At 44.1% G+C, this 14,495-nt stretch overlaps 1 protein-coding gene and 1 long non-coding RNA gene across 12 annotated transcripts in view; one reads left to right on the forward strand and one right to left on the reverse strand.

Moving 5' to 3' along the window:
* The first annotated feature begins 5,117 nt into the window (after positions 1-5,117).
* ZNF644 (zinc finger protein 644) overlaps positions 5,118-14,495 on the forward strand; it is a 78,900-nt gene continuing 69,522 nt past the window's right edge. For 8 of the 11 annotated variants that reach the window (XM_086902053.1, XM_086902031.1, XM_086902011.1 and 5 more), the window contains exon 1: positions 5,152-5,377. The gene's annotated coding sequence lies outside the window, so the exon portion shown is untranslated. Of the gene's footprint in view, positions 5,378-14,495 lie in introns of all 11 variants that reach the window. The other 3 variants (XM_086902008.1, XM_086902043.1, XM_086902021.1) reach the window with 2 other exon arrangements.
* Positions 7,086-10,076, reverse strand: LOC147651647 (uncharacterized). The gene is made up of 2 exons (XR_015290445.1): positions 9,952-10,076; positions 7,086-8,392 (listed from the first exon to the last, which is right to left on the reverse strand). It is a non-coding gene; the product is annotated as an uncharacterized LOC147651647 (long non-coding RNA).

The raw sequence follows: 14,495 nt of genomic DNA on the forward strand, positions 1-14,495 counted from the left end.
ATTCAGGACTAGTGTTCACTTACTGACAGGCTCCTGCTTCTTCTCAGATCCATCCTAAAATAAAAGAAAGATGTTGGACAGAGAGGCATTAAAAGGTTCGGAAGAGACCTGCCACACCTTGGTTTTCAAGTTCCTGCCTGGCAAAGGTCTTAGTGAGCTGAATGCCATCACCAGAAGCAATAGGTTCTCTGCTTAGAGAGATTGATTTGCCACAGTAAATTGTCATTAGTTGTGAATGCCTCACAGAGAGCTTGACACTGTCTAGCAAAGAAAAAGTGAAAGTAGTGCTATCTAGAAACCTGGACATGCAAATCAGAGCCTACATTTTAGCGATTTCAGTTTATAAAGGCTATTAAATTATCTGAATAAAAATGAGGCAATATGGTTTATTACTGTTTTTTCCTGGTTGTGGTGTAATATTTTAGGTGTTGTAGTCCAGACTTGTTAGGTTCGTTGGTGTAGGAAATACACTTCCAGAACTCTTATCTTTGTGTATTATGTATTATGTCTAGAGAAGGAATTATTTATTTTTATTATTATTATTATGTCCGATTGGGAATTTCTACTCAAATAATAGTCACCCAGCAGTCATTTATCATTTTCAGTATCTTTTCAATTATAAAGAGTTTAGGCTCTGAGGTCAGTTTGGTTTCTAAAAATGTACTAACAAATGTAAAAGGTGCATTGACCAAAGCATCAGCACATTATCAAATAATTTTATTTCCAAAGTATGGCAGCAGAAGTGATAAAGAAAGTGTCTGCCATGAAATAGATATGCTTATCTTGTGATACATCCCAGAGATGCATTTCAGAGACTGGAGGCTTGCTTAGTGAGGAAAATAACCTGTGTTAGGAAGATAAGAGGTAGAAGTGGATCTCTCTCGCTCCCTGTCTCCTGGGTGTGATTGTCTCAGACAACCATATTAGCAGAAGCTTAGATGCATTCTTACCTTCTGGAATGGATTTGCTGAAGTGACAGTGCATACTGAAGATGATGGTAAAAAGATGGGCAGTGTATTCTGGAAGAAAATAAAGTTGGCAGCTTGCAATGGTGGAACACAGCTTCAGATAAGCATGTGGTTCAATAGAAATTAGTCTTTCTCCATAGACTTTATAGCAGCCAATCAGACCTGCTCTTTCAGTTCAAGCAGTTAATAATATCTCAGCACTGTAGCTTAAGGGATACAATTTTCAAAATTATTGTAGTGTGGGACCAATAAATTTCAGCACAAAGAAGGCACTATTCCATATAATTTATTTTAGATTTCCATCTAGGGTATGTTCTGACACTCCACATGAAAGTCAAATTGTCCATGTAAAATGGTTTTCAGGTAATAAGTTGACCCCTGGGGTTTTAGTAAAATAATAGATTCAGAATTCCACCTGACTCTCCAATCTATAAAAGCTAGTTATCAGCTCTTTGAAGGATTTGATAAGAAAGGGAAAAAAAGAGAGAGCTTTTCTATAGTGACATTTTTCTCATTAACGGGGACAATGTAAGAATCACAAACTCCTTCTGGATTTGGTAGTAAATACTGTGCTGACGTGTTCTGGGAGGCAGTTGTTCTGTGTGAGGAGTGTATGTGTCTAATCCTCCACATGCATATGGAACAAGAAATATTTCTAATAGACATGTACAGCCTGTCAAAAGAAGGACGTTTACTGTCCCATCATCTGGCCATCATTTATAAATGGATTCCACCACCAGAGCCTACTTTGGCTGAAGTTTTGCAGCAGAATGACTGTCCTCCAGTGCCTAGAGACACAGTAGAAGAATTTAAAATATTTTTCCTGTCTGCATTCTTCAATATTTAAATGTAGTGCAAAACAAATGGTAACCTGAAATGAGGTGCAGTTTTAAGTTCTTGTCTGAATCCTCTTATAGGACCTGCTGTGATTTTTTCTAGATTTTTTATTTAATTGTATTTTCTTGAGAATACTTTAACATAGTTCTTACTTGTGTTTTTACTGTCAATTTAAGCAGATCCAAAGTTGGGTGGAGGTTTTGTTGCATTTTGTTTTAGTAGATGGGTATATCTGCACATCCATGCAGCACTAGTGAGTAACTGGGGAAATGTGACAGAAAGATCACTTCAGTCACTGTAGAAGCAACTTGTTTAATAAAAAGCTAAAAGCATGTTTGTGCTTAGTGCATTTGAGTGCCTCTTTGAATTTGCAGCAAAGAAAATGCCTCCTGCTTTTAAAAAAACAACCGTGCTCAAGAAAATATGACTTTTCCCCAGTCTTTGTAAATAAAAACGATTGTCTCAAAGAAAAACCCAAGTTCCTCCTCAGTTGTTTGTGATGTTGTTGTACTTTCCCTTCTTGTGTGGGTGGTGAACATTGAACTCACTACAGAAGTAGTTATGTGCTGTTGTACATAACAGTACTGTTGCTGCAACTTTTGCAGGTGCGAAGAAAGCTACAATGAGGACACCCATTTACCTCTTGTGTTCTGGAAGGGGCAGACATCTCCTCTAAGAGGAACTGAGCAGTGCTCAGGGGTGAAGATACCTTATTCTCCCAAGCTGGGTAGAGAAGGGAAATGTAGTGATCTGAGATCTTGTAGACAGTATTGTAGAAGAGCTGGGATTTTGCTTGTGGGACAGAGCAAGCTTCAGAAGTGGCAGGAGAAAGGTAAGTTTCCTAGAACACGTGTCTGTGGCACCTCTGTGAAGAATTTCAGAAATTTTCAGATTGGAAGGAGGACTGAAAGAAAGATTGACCCTGCAGTGACACAATGGGAACATTAATTTTCAAGCTTTTTTTATTAATCCTAGCTCCCCAACAGATTGGACTTGTGATTTAAAGAACAATTCTATCCTCCCATTCCAGTAACACTTGAATTTATAAATCTGGAAATATCCACCTGAACAAAATTGCTAATTCCAGGTCCTTGTGGAAGGATAAAAAAGAGCTAACTGCTCTTAACACCTTACCTCTTCCTGGTTTTGTTTGGTTGATTTTAGCTTTATAGAGATAACTGGGTGTTAGTCCTGCAAGTGTGTAAGTTTTAACAGATGTGGGACAGGCCTGCTCCCTCACTTGAATGAACTCCTGCTTGTTCAGGTGTAGAGGAACTGTACTGAGATCTACTGGAGTGTGCTCAAAAGCAAAGCGGCTGTTGCATTCTTAAAGTGCTTTTCTTCTGGAAGAGCAGATCTGAGAACCAGGAGAATTTATGAACAACTCTGACTTCTGCTATTGCCTGGACTTAATCTGCATGAACACTTTCCAAAGTAGCTATATATATTCCTTTGGGTTGTTTGTCACTGATTTGAAAATGTGTCACCCAATTTCAAGCTTTCAGGTGTTAGTGCTGAAACATTTACCTCTCCACTGAGGTAATTATTGTTTGTATTTATGGCCCTAGTTAATTGTAGGCCTCACCTTTTGCTTACTTAAGCCCTCTGAGAAATTGTTTCCTTTCCTAGACTGGGATGATGCACAGAAGGAAGCACTTTATCTGTATTCCTCTGTACCACTTATATTGGGAAATGCTGGACTGATAGGGTGTCAGGTGCTGTAGCTGTGTAAGTATTCCTTGAAAAATCTGAGTGCAGCCATTGGTAGAGTTGGTGCCAGACATGAAAACATCATGATCCTGCCCTGGAAGGAGAGTCCCAGAGCTCTGCATCAGGGAGGGCACACAGAGCAGCCACACACCCAGCATCAGCCTCCTCCAGGACAGGGACAACAATCCATTACCCAACAGGATAAATTTACTAAAGAAGCATCTGATGGATGTGTTTTTATAAAAGTCCTTCTGACAACTTTTAATGCAGGAGTAGGGTATCTATTCTAAGACTTTTAATTCAGGATACAGCATGACTTAAAAGCAAAACAGGAGGAAAAATAGTGGACAAAGTATTACCTCCTTCAGAGGTACAGCTTTAGGAGCCACCTGTTGCTTGCATGAAGCACTGAGGCTTTGAGGGTAATGTTGAGTTTGAGACAATCCTCACCTTCATGCCTGCATTTTGCCTTTTCTCCCCTGCAGACAAACTTTATGCAGATGTCATTTTGTCTACTGCTATACAAGGTTGTGCTGACTGGCCAGATACTTTTGAAAGTATGACTGGAATGTGCTTGTAAAAAGACATGGAAACCTAAGCAGTAATGAAAACAGTTACCGAGTGTAAATCTGTGTTTTGTCAGAAAAGCTTGTTGATGCTGTGGAGCTCCGCTCTTGCCCTGTGTCACTCAGCTGTTGTACCAGGCCAGTTGTTCTGTAAGGCTGTTATGTGACTTATCTTTTGAGGAGCCTGTCTCTTATCTCTTGGCAATGCTGTTATTGACAGAAGAAAGTGCATGTGTACAAAGAGCAAAGTAGACTCAGATGTTACCTTCCACAGTGGTATTTCACTCATCCTTGAATTGGAAAGTAACCTTTGTTTCATGTATGTGGCAAGTGAACTACATAACATTAATGAAACAGAGATCCTGAATCCTGCTTAGAATTGTCATTGACCGCTATTAATATCTTTTCAATAATATATAATTTATTTTTTTTTTGGAGCTTAGTTATAACTCACCAAGATGTAGTTCTGCTTGTTAGCTATAGAGGTGTTTGAAAGATGCTCCAGGATTTCATCACAGCTTCATAGCGTTTCTCATTGCCTTTAAACTCTGCTAGGCTTTGTATCCATAATGAAAGAACTAAAAAAAGGAGCAGCACTAAATTTACATTTCCATTCTTTGTGTGGATGGTATGGGAAATGAGGAGTTCTTTGCAACCTAGTGGAATGGGTAATACAATTCCAAGCACTGGCTACCATTTATAAACAGTTGTGTCTCCCTACAGACCCTGACAAGTTATTTCAGACCATATTTCTTTAAAAAGGTCATTGAGGAATACAACTCCCAGGATGCACCGCACACTGTGTTTTAACATGTCTTTCACACGGGGCTCACATCGGACATTTCCCCTCCGTTACTGCGCTCACAATCGCCGGCCTGAGGCGCACTGAGGAATCGCCTATCAGCCGTGCAGGACCCTTGCGTGCAACGACCCCTGGTTCTCCGCGCTCCCGCGGGAGCCCCGTGGCCCCGGCGGTGGGGGGGACCCTGCGGGCCGGGCCCGGGGACAGCGCGGGGGCGTTGGCTCCCTGCGGGCCGCGGGCCGTGCGGCGCGGAGGCCGCTGCCTCGCTGGCCGTGCGCGGGGGCGGCCCGGGACGGCCGGGGGGTGCCGCCCTCGGGGTGCCGCCCTCCGGGTGCTTTAGCCGGTGGCACTGGCGTGTCACCGTGCGCTCCCCCTCGGTGCTGGCACCCGGCGCAGGGTGAGACAGAGGTGTGGCACAGCTTGTGCTGCAGGCACCCCATGGTGTGGTCCACGGTGCTTGTGTCCAGAGGGCTCTCGCGTCTCGGCGCTGCTGGGTAGGTGACGCACAGATCCGCGGGCAGGGACCCCGGGAGGGACCCGGCCGCCACCGCCGCCCACCCGCGCCCCGGAGGGACCTGGTGGCCGGGCAAGCGGCTGGCCTTGCCTCGGGCAGGTGTTTCCGGACTTAAAAAAGGCAGCCTTAAACACTGAACACCAATGCAAAAATGCAAGTTAAAAGCAAGGGCGCCGGCTATACCGTAGCAGCGGCAAGAGCTGTAATTTTAAATGGAGAGAGGCCTATGTAAGATGGCCAGTTCTGTGGGCACCAGAGTGATTAAATGACTAACAAGGGACTGATGTGCTACAAAAGGAAGGTGACATACCATCCTTTCGGGATTTTTCCAGACGAGGGAGTCGTGTGACCCACTCCAACACCGCAGTTCCCTCCTGACTCTTACTTTGTCACTCTCGGGTGACAACTGGGCCAGCCGGAGGGGACGGCCGAGCCGAGGCACCATTTCCAGCCACTTCTGTGCTGTGCTGTTCTCTGCACCGCGCCCATCCGCGTGTCTGCCCGCCCCAGCCAGCCCGTCACTCTTCCCGTGGGAAAGAAGGGAAAGAAAAGAGCATTTTCCTTAAAGCAGAAATAGGTTCTGGGATAGTTTTTGTCTCTATTTTTCTCCTGAAAAGTACGTGCCCAAAGGAGCTGTTGCGCTGACCTCCCTTCCCTATGTGCGAGGTCCCCGTTGTGTGGCGGTGGGGTAGAGCTGGCTTGGCTGTGCGACCTTGCAGGGTTTGGCTCTGCGAACGGGACCCCAGAGGGCGGCGGTGGCTCTGGGGCTGGGGAGGGCTTGGGTGTGCCTGCAGTCGGAGTGGGGCTGCACGCAGATCCTTCCCTACAGAAAAGTTGTGTCAGCACACGGGCTGGTATCTGGCTTCACATTCCTTCCCAGAGTTCTCGAGATGTTAACTTTCAAAAGGGAGGTCTCCCTTGTGGATTTGTGTCAGTGATTTTGGGTTTTAAACTATTCATGCATGAAAAATGACTGTAGGAGCTGTATACTCCCATGTATGAATAATGACTACATGGGAACACAGATTACAGCAGTTTTGCACTGAGACTGCTGCAGTTTACATGCTCTCTTTGGGAACATTATGAAACGTTTTTAAATGCTGGTTCATGTTAATGCATCGATTTCAATCAGTCTCTTTTTGTCCCTTTTGGATTTGTTCGACTTAACAGCTAGCTTGTTTCATGTTTGCTCTAAGATATGCTTAGCAAATTAGGCAAATAAAAAAATGCGTGCAAAAATATGGTGCTATGCACATGTATCAGGTTTTTTATTTTTTAATAGACTCCAATATCTCTACGATAGTCTGCCTTTTTCTTTTTTTTTTTTTTTTTTTTTTTTACTTTGGCTCAATGGATAGTTTATGCCAATTACATGTAGTTTAACAGCTTTGAAATCTGTTTTTGCTTTTCTAATGCATAAAGACATTGATTCTGTTTCAGGTTTTAATTAAACTCTACACTGACTTTAAAGATTCTATTGTCCTTTTCATTTAAATAGGATTTTTGTTAGATCTTTAACAAGACCTCAGTGGGGTAATAAATCTAAGCAATTGTCCTTATTAGGAGTAGATTATCCTCAAGAGATGGAAAGTCACAGAAGTAACTAAAACCATTTGCAGAGACGGAACTAAGGCTTTTTCTTCCTAAACATTAAACAGACTTGAAAATTACTTGCTTGGGCACTCAAATTAAATTAAATGATATTTTGTTTATTTTTCACATTTTCAGTGTAGGCTATTTGCATTTACTTAAAATTTGAGTTTCATTGAGTAAAATTCACTCCTGAGTAAGGATCTTTACTTTCAGTACAGAAGCTGTAACTGCAACTCAGTATATCCTGCCAGTTCTTTTGTTATTAACCCTTGCAGTGCTTTTGAAGTACAGGACCTGCTGACACTGTGGGTGTATTCTTAGTTCATTGTTTTTGCCATAGAGATGGGTCTTGGCTGAAGAATTGTGTTTGTCCCACACACCAGCCAAGGAGAACTGTGGGTTATGCAGGAGTGTGGAGCTTGTGCCAAGATCTCACGTGCTGGACTAAAAACACAGGTTCTTGAAGAAAACTTGTCACACACTCAACAGTTCTCTCTAGGTTTGACCTTAGTGTGTTTACATACTGCTAGGACATGAAAGGGGATATAACTCACATGGTTATTTTTTTTTTGACTGTTTGCTTCATTCGAGGGTATTCTCTGTTCTGTAGGTGCTCCGGGTTTGCTTTGTTCCTGGTTTTAGTCATCGGTTGACTTCTGATGGGACAAGGCCTCCTTAGTACACACTTCAAATCCTGAACTTCTTCCCCGTGTTTAATTTCCGACTTCATTATACACATTGTGGTGCAGTTTTTTTAAGCATCAAGTTGTGTGGAAGCTCCGTTTTGGGGACACTCATTTCTAGGATTTAGTTCTACAAACCAACAGGCAAAGTCAGGGATGTTGTTCAGGGTCATGCTCCCAGCGAGCCGTGCCCACACAGCGGCGTTTCCCCGCGGGCCGCAGTCCCTGCGCTGGCCGGGGCACTGCCCTCCGCGGGCAAGGGAAGCAGGAAGCGGGGCCCAGGGGACACGGCCCAGGGGACACAGCCGCAGCTGAAGGGACACGGCCCGGGGGACACGGCTGAGGGGACACAGCCGCAGGAAGCCGGGCTGAAGGGACACGGCTGAGGAGACACGGCCGCAGGAAGCCGGGCTGAGGGGACAAGGCCGCACGTGACGCGCCCACGCCCGCCTCCGGCGGGAAGGAGCCCGCAGCCCTGCGCAGCCGATGAGGACCAGCCCCTCTCGGTTGTTGCAGCTCTACGGGCTCTCGGCCAGCAGGTATTTGATGTTTCAGAACCCTCCTGTCCGTGGGCTCCTCTGCCCCTGTCCTGCAGGCCGGCGTCTCTGCAGTCCTGTCAGCCTCCAGATTGCTGCTCCCCACATGGCATCTGCTGTGTTTCTCTACTAAGAGACCTCACGTCAAACCTTCTTGTCTTCTGAGTGATACTCTAGTGATACCTGGGGGCAGAACGAATTATATTAGAGGAACATAGCTCATAATAATGAATTTCTAATTAGACTCTATTTGCTTGATATTCTAGGCAAAATTGCAGATTTTGAGCCTTCACCTTCCACTTTCCATATCACTCAAACAGCAGAGACTTTGGCGTGGTAAATCACAGAGGGAGGTGGGAAATCTGATGCAAAATGAGATAATGTAATTCTTCATTATTGTGGCTCTTCTGTGCCCTGATAGAAAACTTAAAAACACAGAAGGTGCTGACAGCAGATAAGGCACCTAGCTCCTGCTCTGCTTTAGTTACAAAGCCTGGGGAAAGTGGAGGAGGAGAATGCAGGTCCTGGTTTCTAGGCTCAGATTGCAGCTCGCCCTTCTTTATAAAGCAGTGCACTGAAGGAAATGAGGCAAACCTGGGCTGAGTCCTGCAACTTATTTAATGTGACTCAGTGCACAAGATTATGAGCACTAAGAGTTCTCAGCCTTTGGGACAGATTCTGGGGAATTAAGAGATTCTTCATCCTATCTTGCGTGGCAATTAGACCTGATTTAGGCAATGCTGTACCTCAGACAAAATCCATAGGGCATAGTTTTGCTCTGGATTCTTATCAGGATGTGGGATTTGCCCTCTGTTTTCCCCAGCAGCAGGGCCAGGAATTTGTGGCTCTGCAGGGTGAGATTGAGAGGGCCCAGCTCTGTGCCTTGCTAAGAGATTTGTCTTATCTCCCTGTCTCCCCTCCACCCCTGTTTCTGGGCATGTATACTGTAGTCAGAGGCAAGTGCTGTGACTCTGCCTGCAGTATGAAGGTGATGTGTCTGTAAGAAATGCAAGGCTAGCTAAGTGGATTTCCACTGCTTGCTGATGTGCAATGAAAAGATTCCCATCTTGCCTTGCACTCTGCAGCAATGTGTGTTACTTTCAGTGCCAAGTACAAACCACAGCATCAGATGTAGGGAGCTGCTGTTTGCATGTGTGCCATGCGGTGAGCCAGCAGCATTCCCCCTGTTCCAGCAGCCTCCCTGGAGGGCAGCAGGCTGCTTAAAAGGTCAGCATGGTACCTGTGCATCACAGGCGTGAAAAGCTGCCCTCTTTAGGCCCTGAGGCAACAACCTGCTTTCACTTTGTGAAGCCAAGCAGAAAAGCTGGGGTCCAACAGTGGCAGGTGTCCCTGAGCACAAGACCAAGGCAGCATGAGGGTATAAGAAATGCAGTTTGCTTCTCAACATGAGTAAATGAGGTTTGGGTGGGAAAGTGATGGGAATACGAAATGTTTACTGCTAACATTTACTAAAATGACAGCAAATCTCGTCTGTATTAATATTTAGCCTTTGTGACACAGTGGAATTTAACTTTGTTAAAGTAGGTAGGAAGCCTAGAAGTAGCTCTCTAATCTTCAACTGGAAAATACAGTTTTGAAATCCATTCTCTTAGGAATGGAGTAATCAAACAGAATGATAACGCAAGTTAAACCTACTCTGAATGTTACTTAAAGGATTTCTCAGATGGAAACAAAAGTTGATAGGATGGTGTCAGACTCACATGGGCATCACCTTTACTTACACAGTTGTCCACATGAAGAAGGTTGATCAGCATGTATTTTCTGGTTATATGGTTGTTTAGGAATTATCAAAAGTCATTATGTGATTCTTAAGTACTTCCATTTGCACTTTGTTCCAACAAAAGACTGTTGGAACTGTATCCATGTTGTTTTACAAGCACGTCTCTATGCATGAGGACTTCATCACAAAGGGTATCCAGTGTCCTGCATCTGCAGGAGTCTTCAGCATTGAGCAGAAAGGAACTGTTAGTCTTTCTCCTACTGCTGAGCTGTTCCTCTTGGCACATTTTTGATCTCCCTTGGTCAATCTGTGCCTGATACCACATATACATGTCTTACTGTTCCCCACACTGTAATGCTCTCCTATTTTTCCCAGATGTTGTTACATTGCATTTCTCCTTTTTTATTTCTCTTTCCCATTTGTAATGCATCTGCCATCTCTGTTGTTTTTCAATTCTAATTTAATACCTCTAGTGAATTTGCATCTCTCTGCAGATCATTAGAAAGGGGCTATGTGGGACTACTTGTAAAAGAAAACACTGCATTCCCAAGATAGGTTACAAACTGATGTGTGTCAGCACTCTGTTTTGGAACTTTTAGCTTTGTCTAAAAGTTCTTGTTTTTTCTTGTTTGCCACTCCAGTGTGAGAATACAAGGAACAAATTAAAGAATTGCAGGACTTGAAAGGACCTGTACAGCCCTAGGAAAAGGGCAGTTTCCCATGTAAGCAGAGAAAAAAAAAAAAAAAATTACAAAATTCCTGTCTAGCCACAAAACTAGTCTGTCCTCAGCCTGTTACGGGAGTCCTTTCCTCCTTCCTACCCTCTGTAGTCTGTTTCGACCCACCATTGGGATCAGTGGCCGACAAGCTGGCGGAAATGGATGTGTGCCTGAAATGCTACCACGCAGTGAACAGGCACACCTGTGGTGTGAGAGGAGTTGTCCTCCTTTGGGAAGCCAGGAGTCATGTGACTGCTGTAATCCAGCACAAATCTCTGTGGCTGATGCAGCCAAAAGGAGCATTTGTTTTCTGTGGTGGATGGCAGAGCTGGGTGAGGGAACAGATCCAGCTGCAAGCTACCAAGTTGCCTCATGAGGCCAACCTGAATGCCGGTATTGACACAAAGGAGGGAGTATTTGGGGCAGGCAGGGAAGATGGGCTGACAGTAGAGTGAGCAATGTCACCACATAGTCAGCGGAGAGAGAGGCTCTTGGAGCATGAGTCTCCTCCCAGTGCCTGGTTTTAGGATGCGGCTGGCACTGCTGGGCCTGCGAGGTGTGTACCTGTCAGTTGATGCCCAGGGTAAATCCATGCCCAGGTGTTAGAGCAGCATTGGATGGACCTATCCCTTCATTTTGCTTGTGCTCCCTGCTGGAGTGTTTCACTAGGAAAACTTGCATTCTCAGCTCTGTTAGGGAGGGCAAGATGGGCTCATAGTTGAGTTCTGACTGGGTTAAAGGGTCTACTGGGCTTTGGGCAGCAGGAGGATTTCTGAAAGCCCCTGTAGGCTGCATCTCCTGGCACAGACTCCCTGCTGCCCTTGGTCCTCCTTGGCTGCAGTGCAGGAGACAGCCAGCATTGCCTGGGTGGTATTTTAACTCTTTGTTACCTAAAATTCAGACAGTTTCAAAGCAACACAGCAATAAATAAACCACTGACCTCTTTGTACAGTCACATCCCTCATGTTTCCCCTGCCACCAATCTTAATAATGTTGTGCACAACTTCTGAAGCACAGACTGGGAGCTGGGGAGTGTGAGGTGTGCCTTAAGAGACTGGTAGCAGCAGTGAGTGTTTGAGGCTGGATAATGCCCACTGGAGCTGCATGAACTTGCTGTCAGGGAACAGTTAGATAGTGCTTAGTGTTGGTCACTGGCAGGACTGTAAACTGAAGCAAACAGCTTTGTCCTGATGACATTTTCTAGAGAAGATGATGCAGAAGAAAATTGAATTAAAAATTAGCTTTGAAATGAGCTGAAAGTTTTTTACCAACCGTGCAGGACTTCTGACATTAACAAAATATCTGACATTAACAAAATAACCTATTTGAAGCAATAGTAAACTGCCACCTGCTGGTAAAAATGTAATGCACATAATGAACACACAGACTTAGGAAGTGATAATTCTTTTGTGTTTGACGTGCTGCAGTCAAATATGTACATGACATGGAAGCTGCATATATTTATTTAACGGGTGGTTTTCATCTCTATTTGCATTTTCATATAGAATATGCTAAACAGATGCCTATAATATAACTAACTTTAACGACAAGCACAGAAAACAAGACAATAAGAATAAAGAATGAGGACTAATAAAAGCAGATGAGCGATCAGGACGATGACAGGCTCCAAATGTGTCCTATTTACATTGCTAATAATGAATCACAAGCTCTTCCTGTTATTGTTTCCCCCATGTTAGACCCTCCTGTATGACCAGAATTGTAGCACTGTGAAACATTTCCTGGCATCTTCATTTTGATTTGCATGTGTGTGTGGTTCTGTATACAAGCCTGTAAATAGGAACTGGGTCTTTAATTGTTCCTGATTTAAGTAGGTCATCTTTGCCAATACACAGATCTCTTGTCTTCTTGTAAGTCAGGTCAGCTGTTGAAAAGGATATGGGAAATACTTACTACACAAATATGACCAGAGAAAATGATTTCACAAAGGACCACTCCCAAATTACATGGCATTACAGAACCAGTTTCCATAAATCAGCAGTATGATGAGTACACTGCAGGGGAGAGACAATCAGATTTCATGTTTGTATAGTGTGTACCAAGTGGGTGTGCTGAGCATGACTGGGTCCCTAAGGTGCTGCTGTACTATAAATAGCAGTGTTAGCGTGAATTATGTCCAGTGCAAACATCAGGCCATTTGCCCTTTTATATGCAGTTTTGTTTTATGATTTGGATTATTCCAAACAAAGGATATTGTTTTAGCAAACTGATCTTCTCGTAGGAAATGTTTTAAATGGGCAAAGAAAAAATAGGTCACTTCTTCCTTTGAAATCAGAGAGAAGTGTGTATTCGTAATATTTCCCAGGCTTATTTCCTTGGAACAGGTTTGGCAGGTATGAGAGGAAGTTAAAGATTTATTTTTGGTGCTATGTACCAGATGTCATACCTGCTCTTCGGAGACAGTTGCTTTTATCTCCAGCAGTATCTGCTCTAGTAGCAACGAAAAAGTGACTTGAATCCCATTTAAAGCATGTAGTGTGCACTGTTCTTGTGCCACTAAAGGAAAGGGAGGGCTTGTTTCAGAGACTTCAGGCAGAGTCCTTACACATTATTATAAAGCAAACATGTTTGCATCCCTCTCAGCAGTGTTTTTGCCTCCTTGAAGGTGTGGTAAATTAATATGCCCAACTCCGGGGCTTGTGACCCCAGCAGACACTGAAGGGCTACATAGATGTCCATAGATGTTTGAAGTGCTGTTATATTTATGGGATCTCCACGTTTATGGCTCATTTTGTAGCATCCAGGTGGTTCTTTTTAAAGGACCGTTTCTGGGGAATTTGTGGTGCTGTGCACACTCCACTCACATTGGCCTTAATCAAATGCTGTCTCACCTGAAAAGAGCCCTGCTTGGTGGCAGAGTAACATTAATACTGTAGGGCCAAATCCTCAGCTCAGGAAAACACAAAAGCTTTTTTTGACTTAATCTGTGGAGGATTTAGCCTTGGTGCATGGTCACAGGGGCAGACACCCTGCTCTGGGTCCTGTTTACTGAAATGCTCCAATAGCAACACAACATGATCAGATGGAAACAGAGCCAGGGGAACAGTGGCGCCCATGGATACCTGTTAACAGGTGGGAGCTGAAGTACACAGTTACCATCAAAGACAGCACTGTCCTCTGCTTTGCTCTGCAGTCATCCTGCCAGCAGGTCTCTGCCTTCCAGCTGAAGAGTGACTGATGGTTGAAATAATAGTCCCAGTTTATTTCAGGTATGCCACTGACCCACATGACCCATAGGAAGGATAAGGTAAAGGCAATCAAAGCAGCATGTTCCTGTAGCCTCTAAGGGCTATAAAAATGGAAACATATAAGCTCGTATATATATGAAATGAGGATGAGGGTTCACTGTTACCTACTATAGGCTAAATCAGGAGTTCAGCGAGACTGAGATTTGACCCAGCAAGAGAAAGGAGATGAGTAAGAAATGATCAAAAGATAAAGCTGGTATTTCCTTCATGTTATGCTAGAATCATTCTGTTCAAAAAGGCTCCCGAACCATGGAGAGCTGGGGTGGGCAGGGGTGAAGAGGTAGGTTATGGTGATGGAAGGGTATTGTCATTACATAAATTGGAGCATTTCAAGTCTGTTTAACTGTTTAGGGCCATATCCCCTTAGTCTTTTCTGAGCTTATTTTGCAGTGGAATGGGGGAAATGCTGCTGACAGCACAACTGGTTGTTTGGCTGTTTCTTTTCTCTGTGTTTTCGGCAAATTAAGCACTGTGTCCTGCCTGTGCTATGTTCGAGGTTCGGCAAAGGGCTTTTGATGGGTTTGCCATCCTTTTGGCCAACACTTAATCCTGCTTCCTTT

Source organism: Cyanistes caeruleus, chromosome 9, assembly GCF_971803275.1.
Source record: "Cyanistes caeruleus chromosome 9, bCyaCae1.hap1.1, whole genome shotgun sequence".
NCBI lineage: Eukaryota > Metazoa > Chordata > Aves > Passeriformes > Paridae > Cyanistes > Cyanistes caeruleus.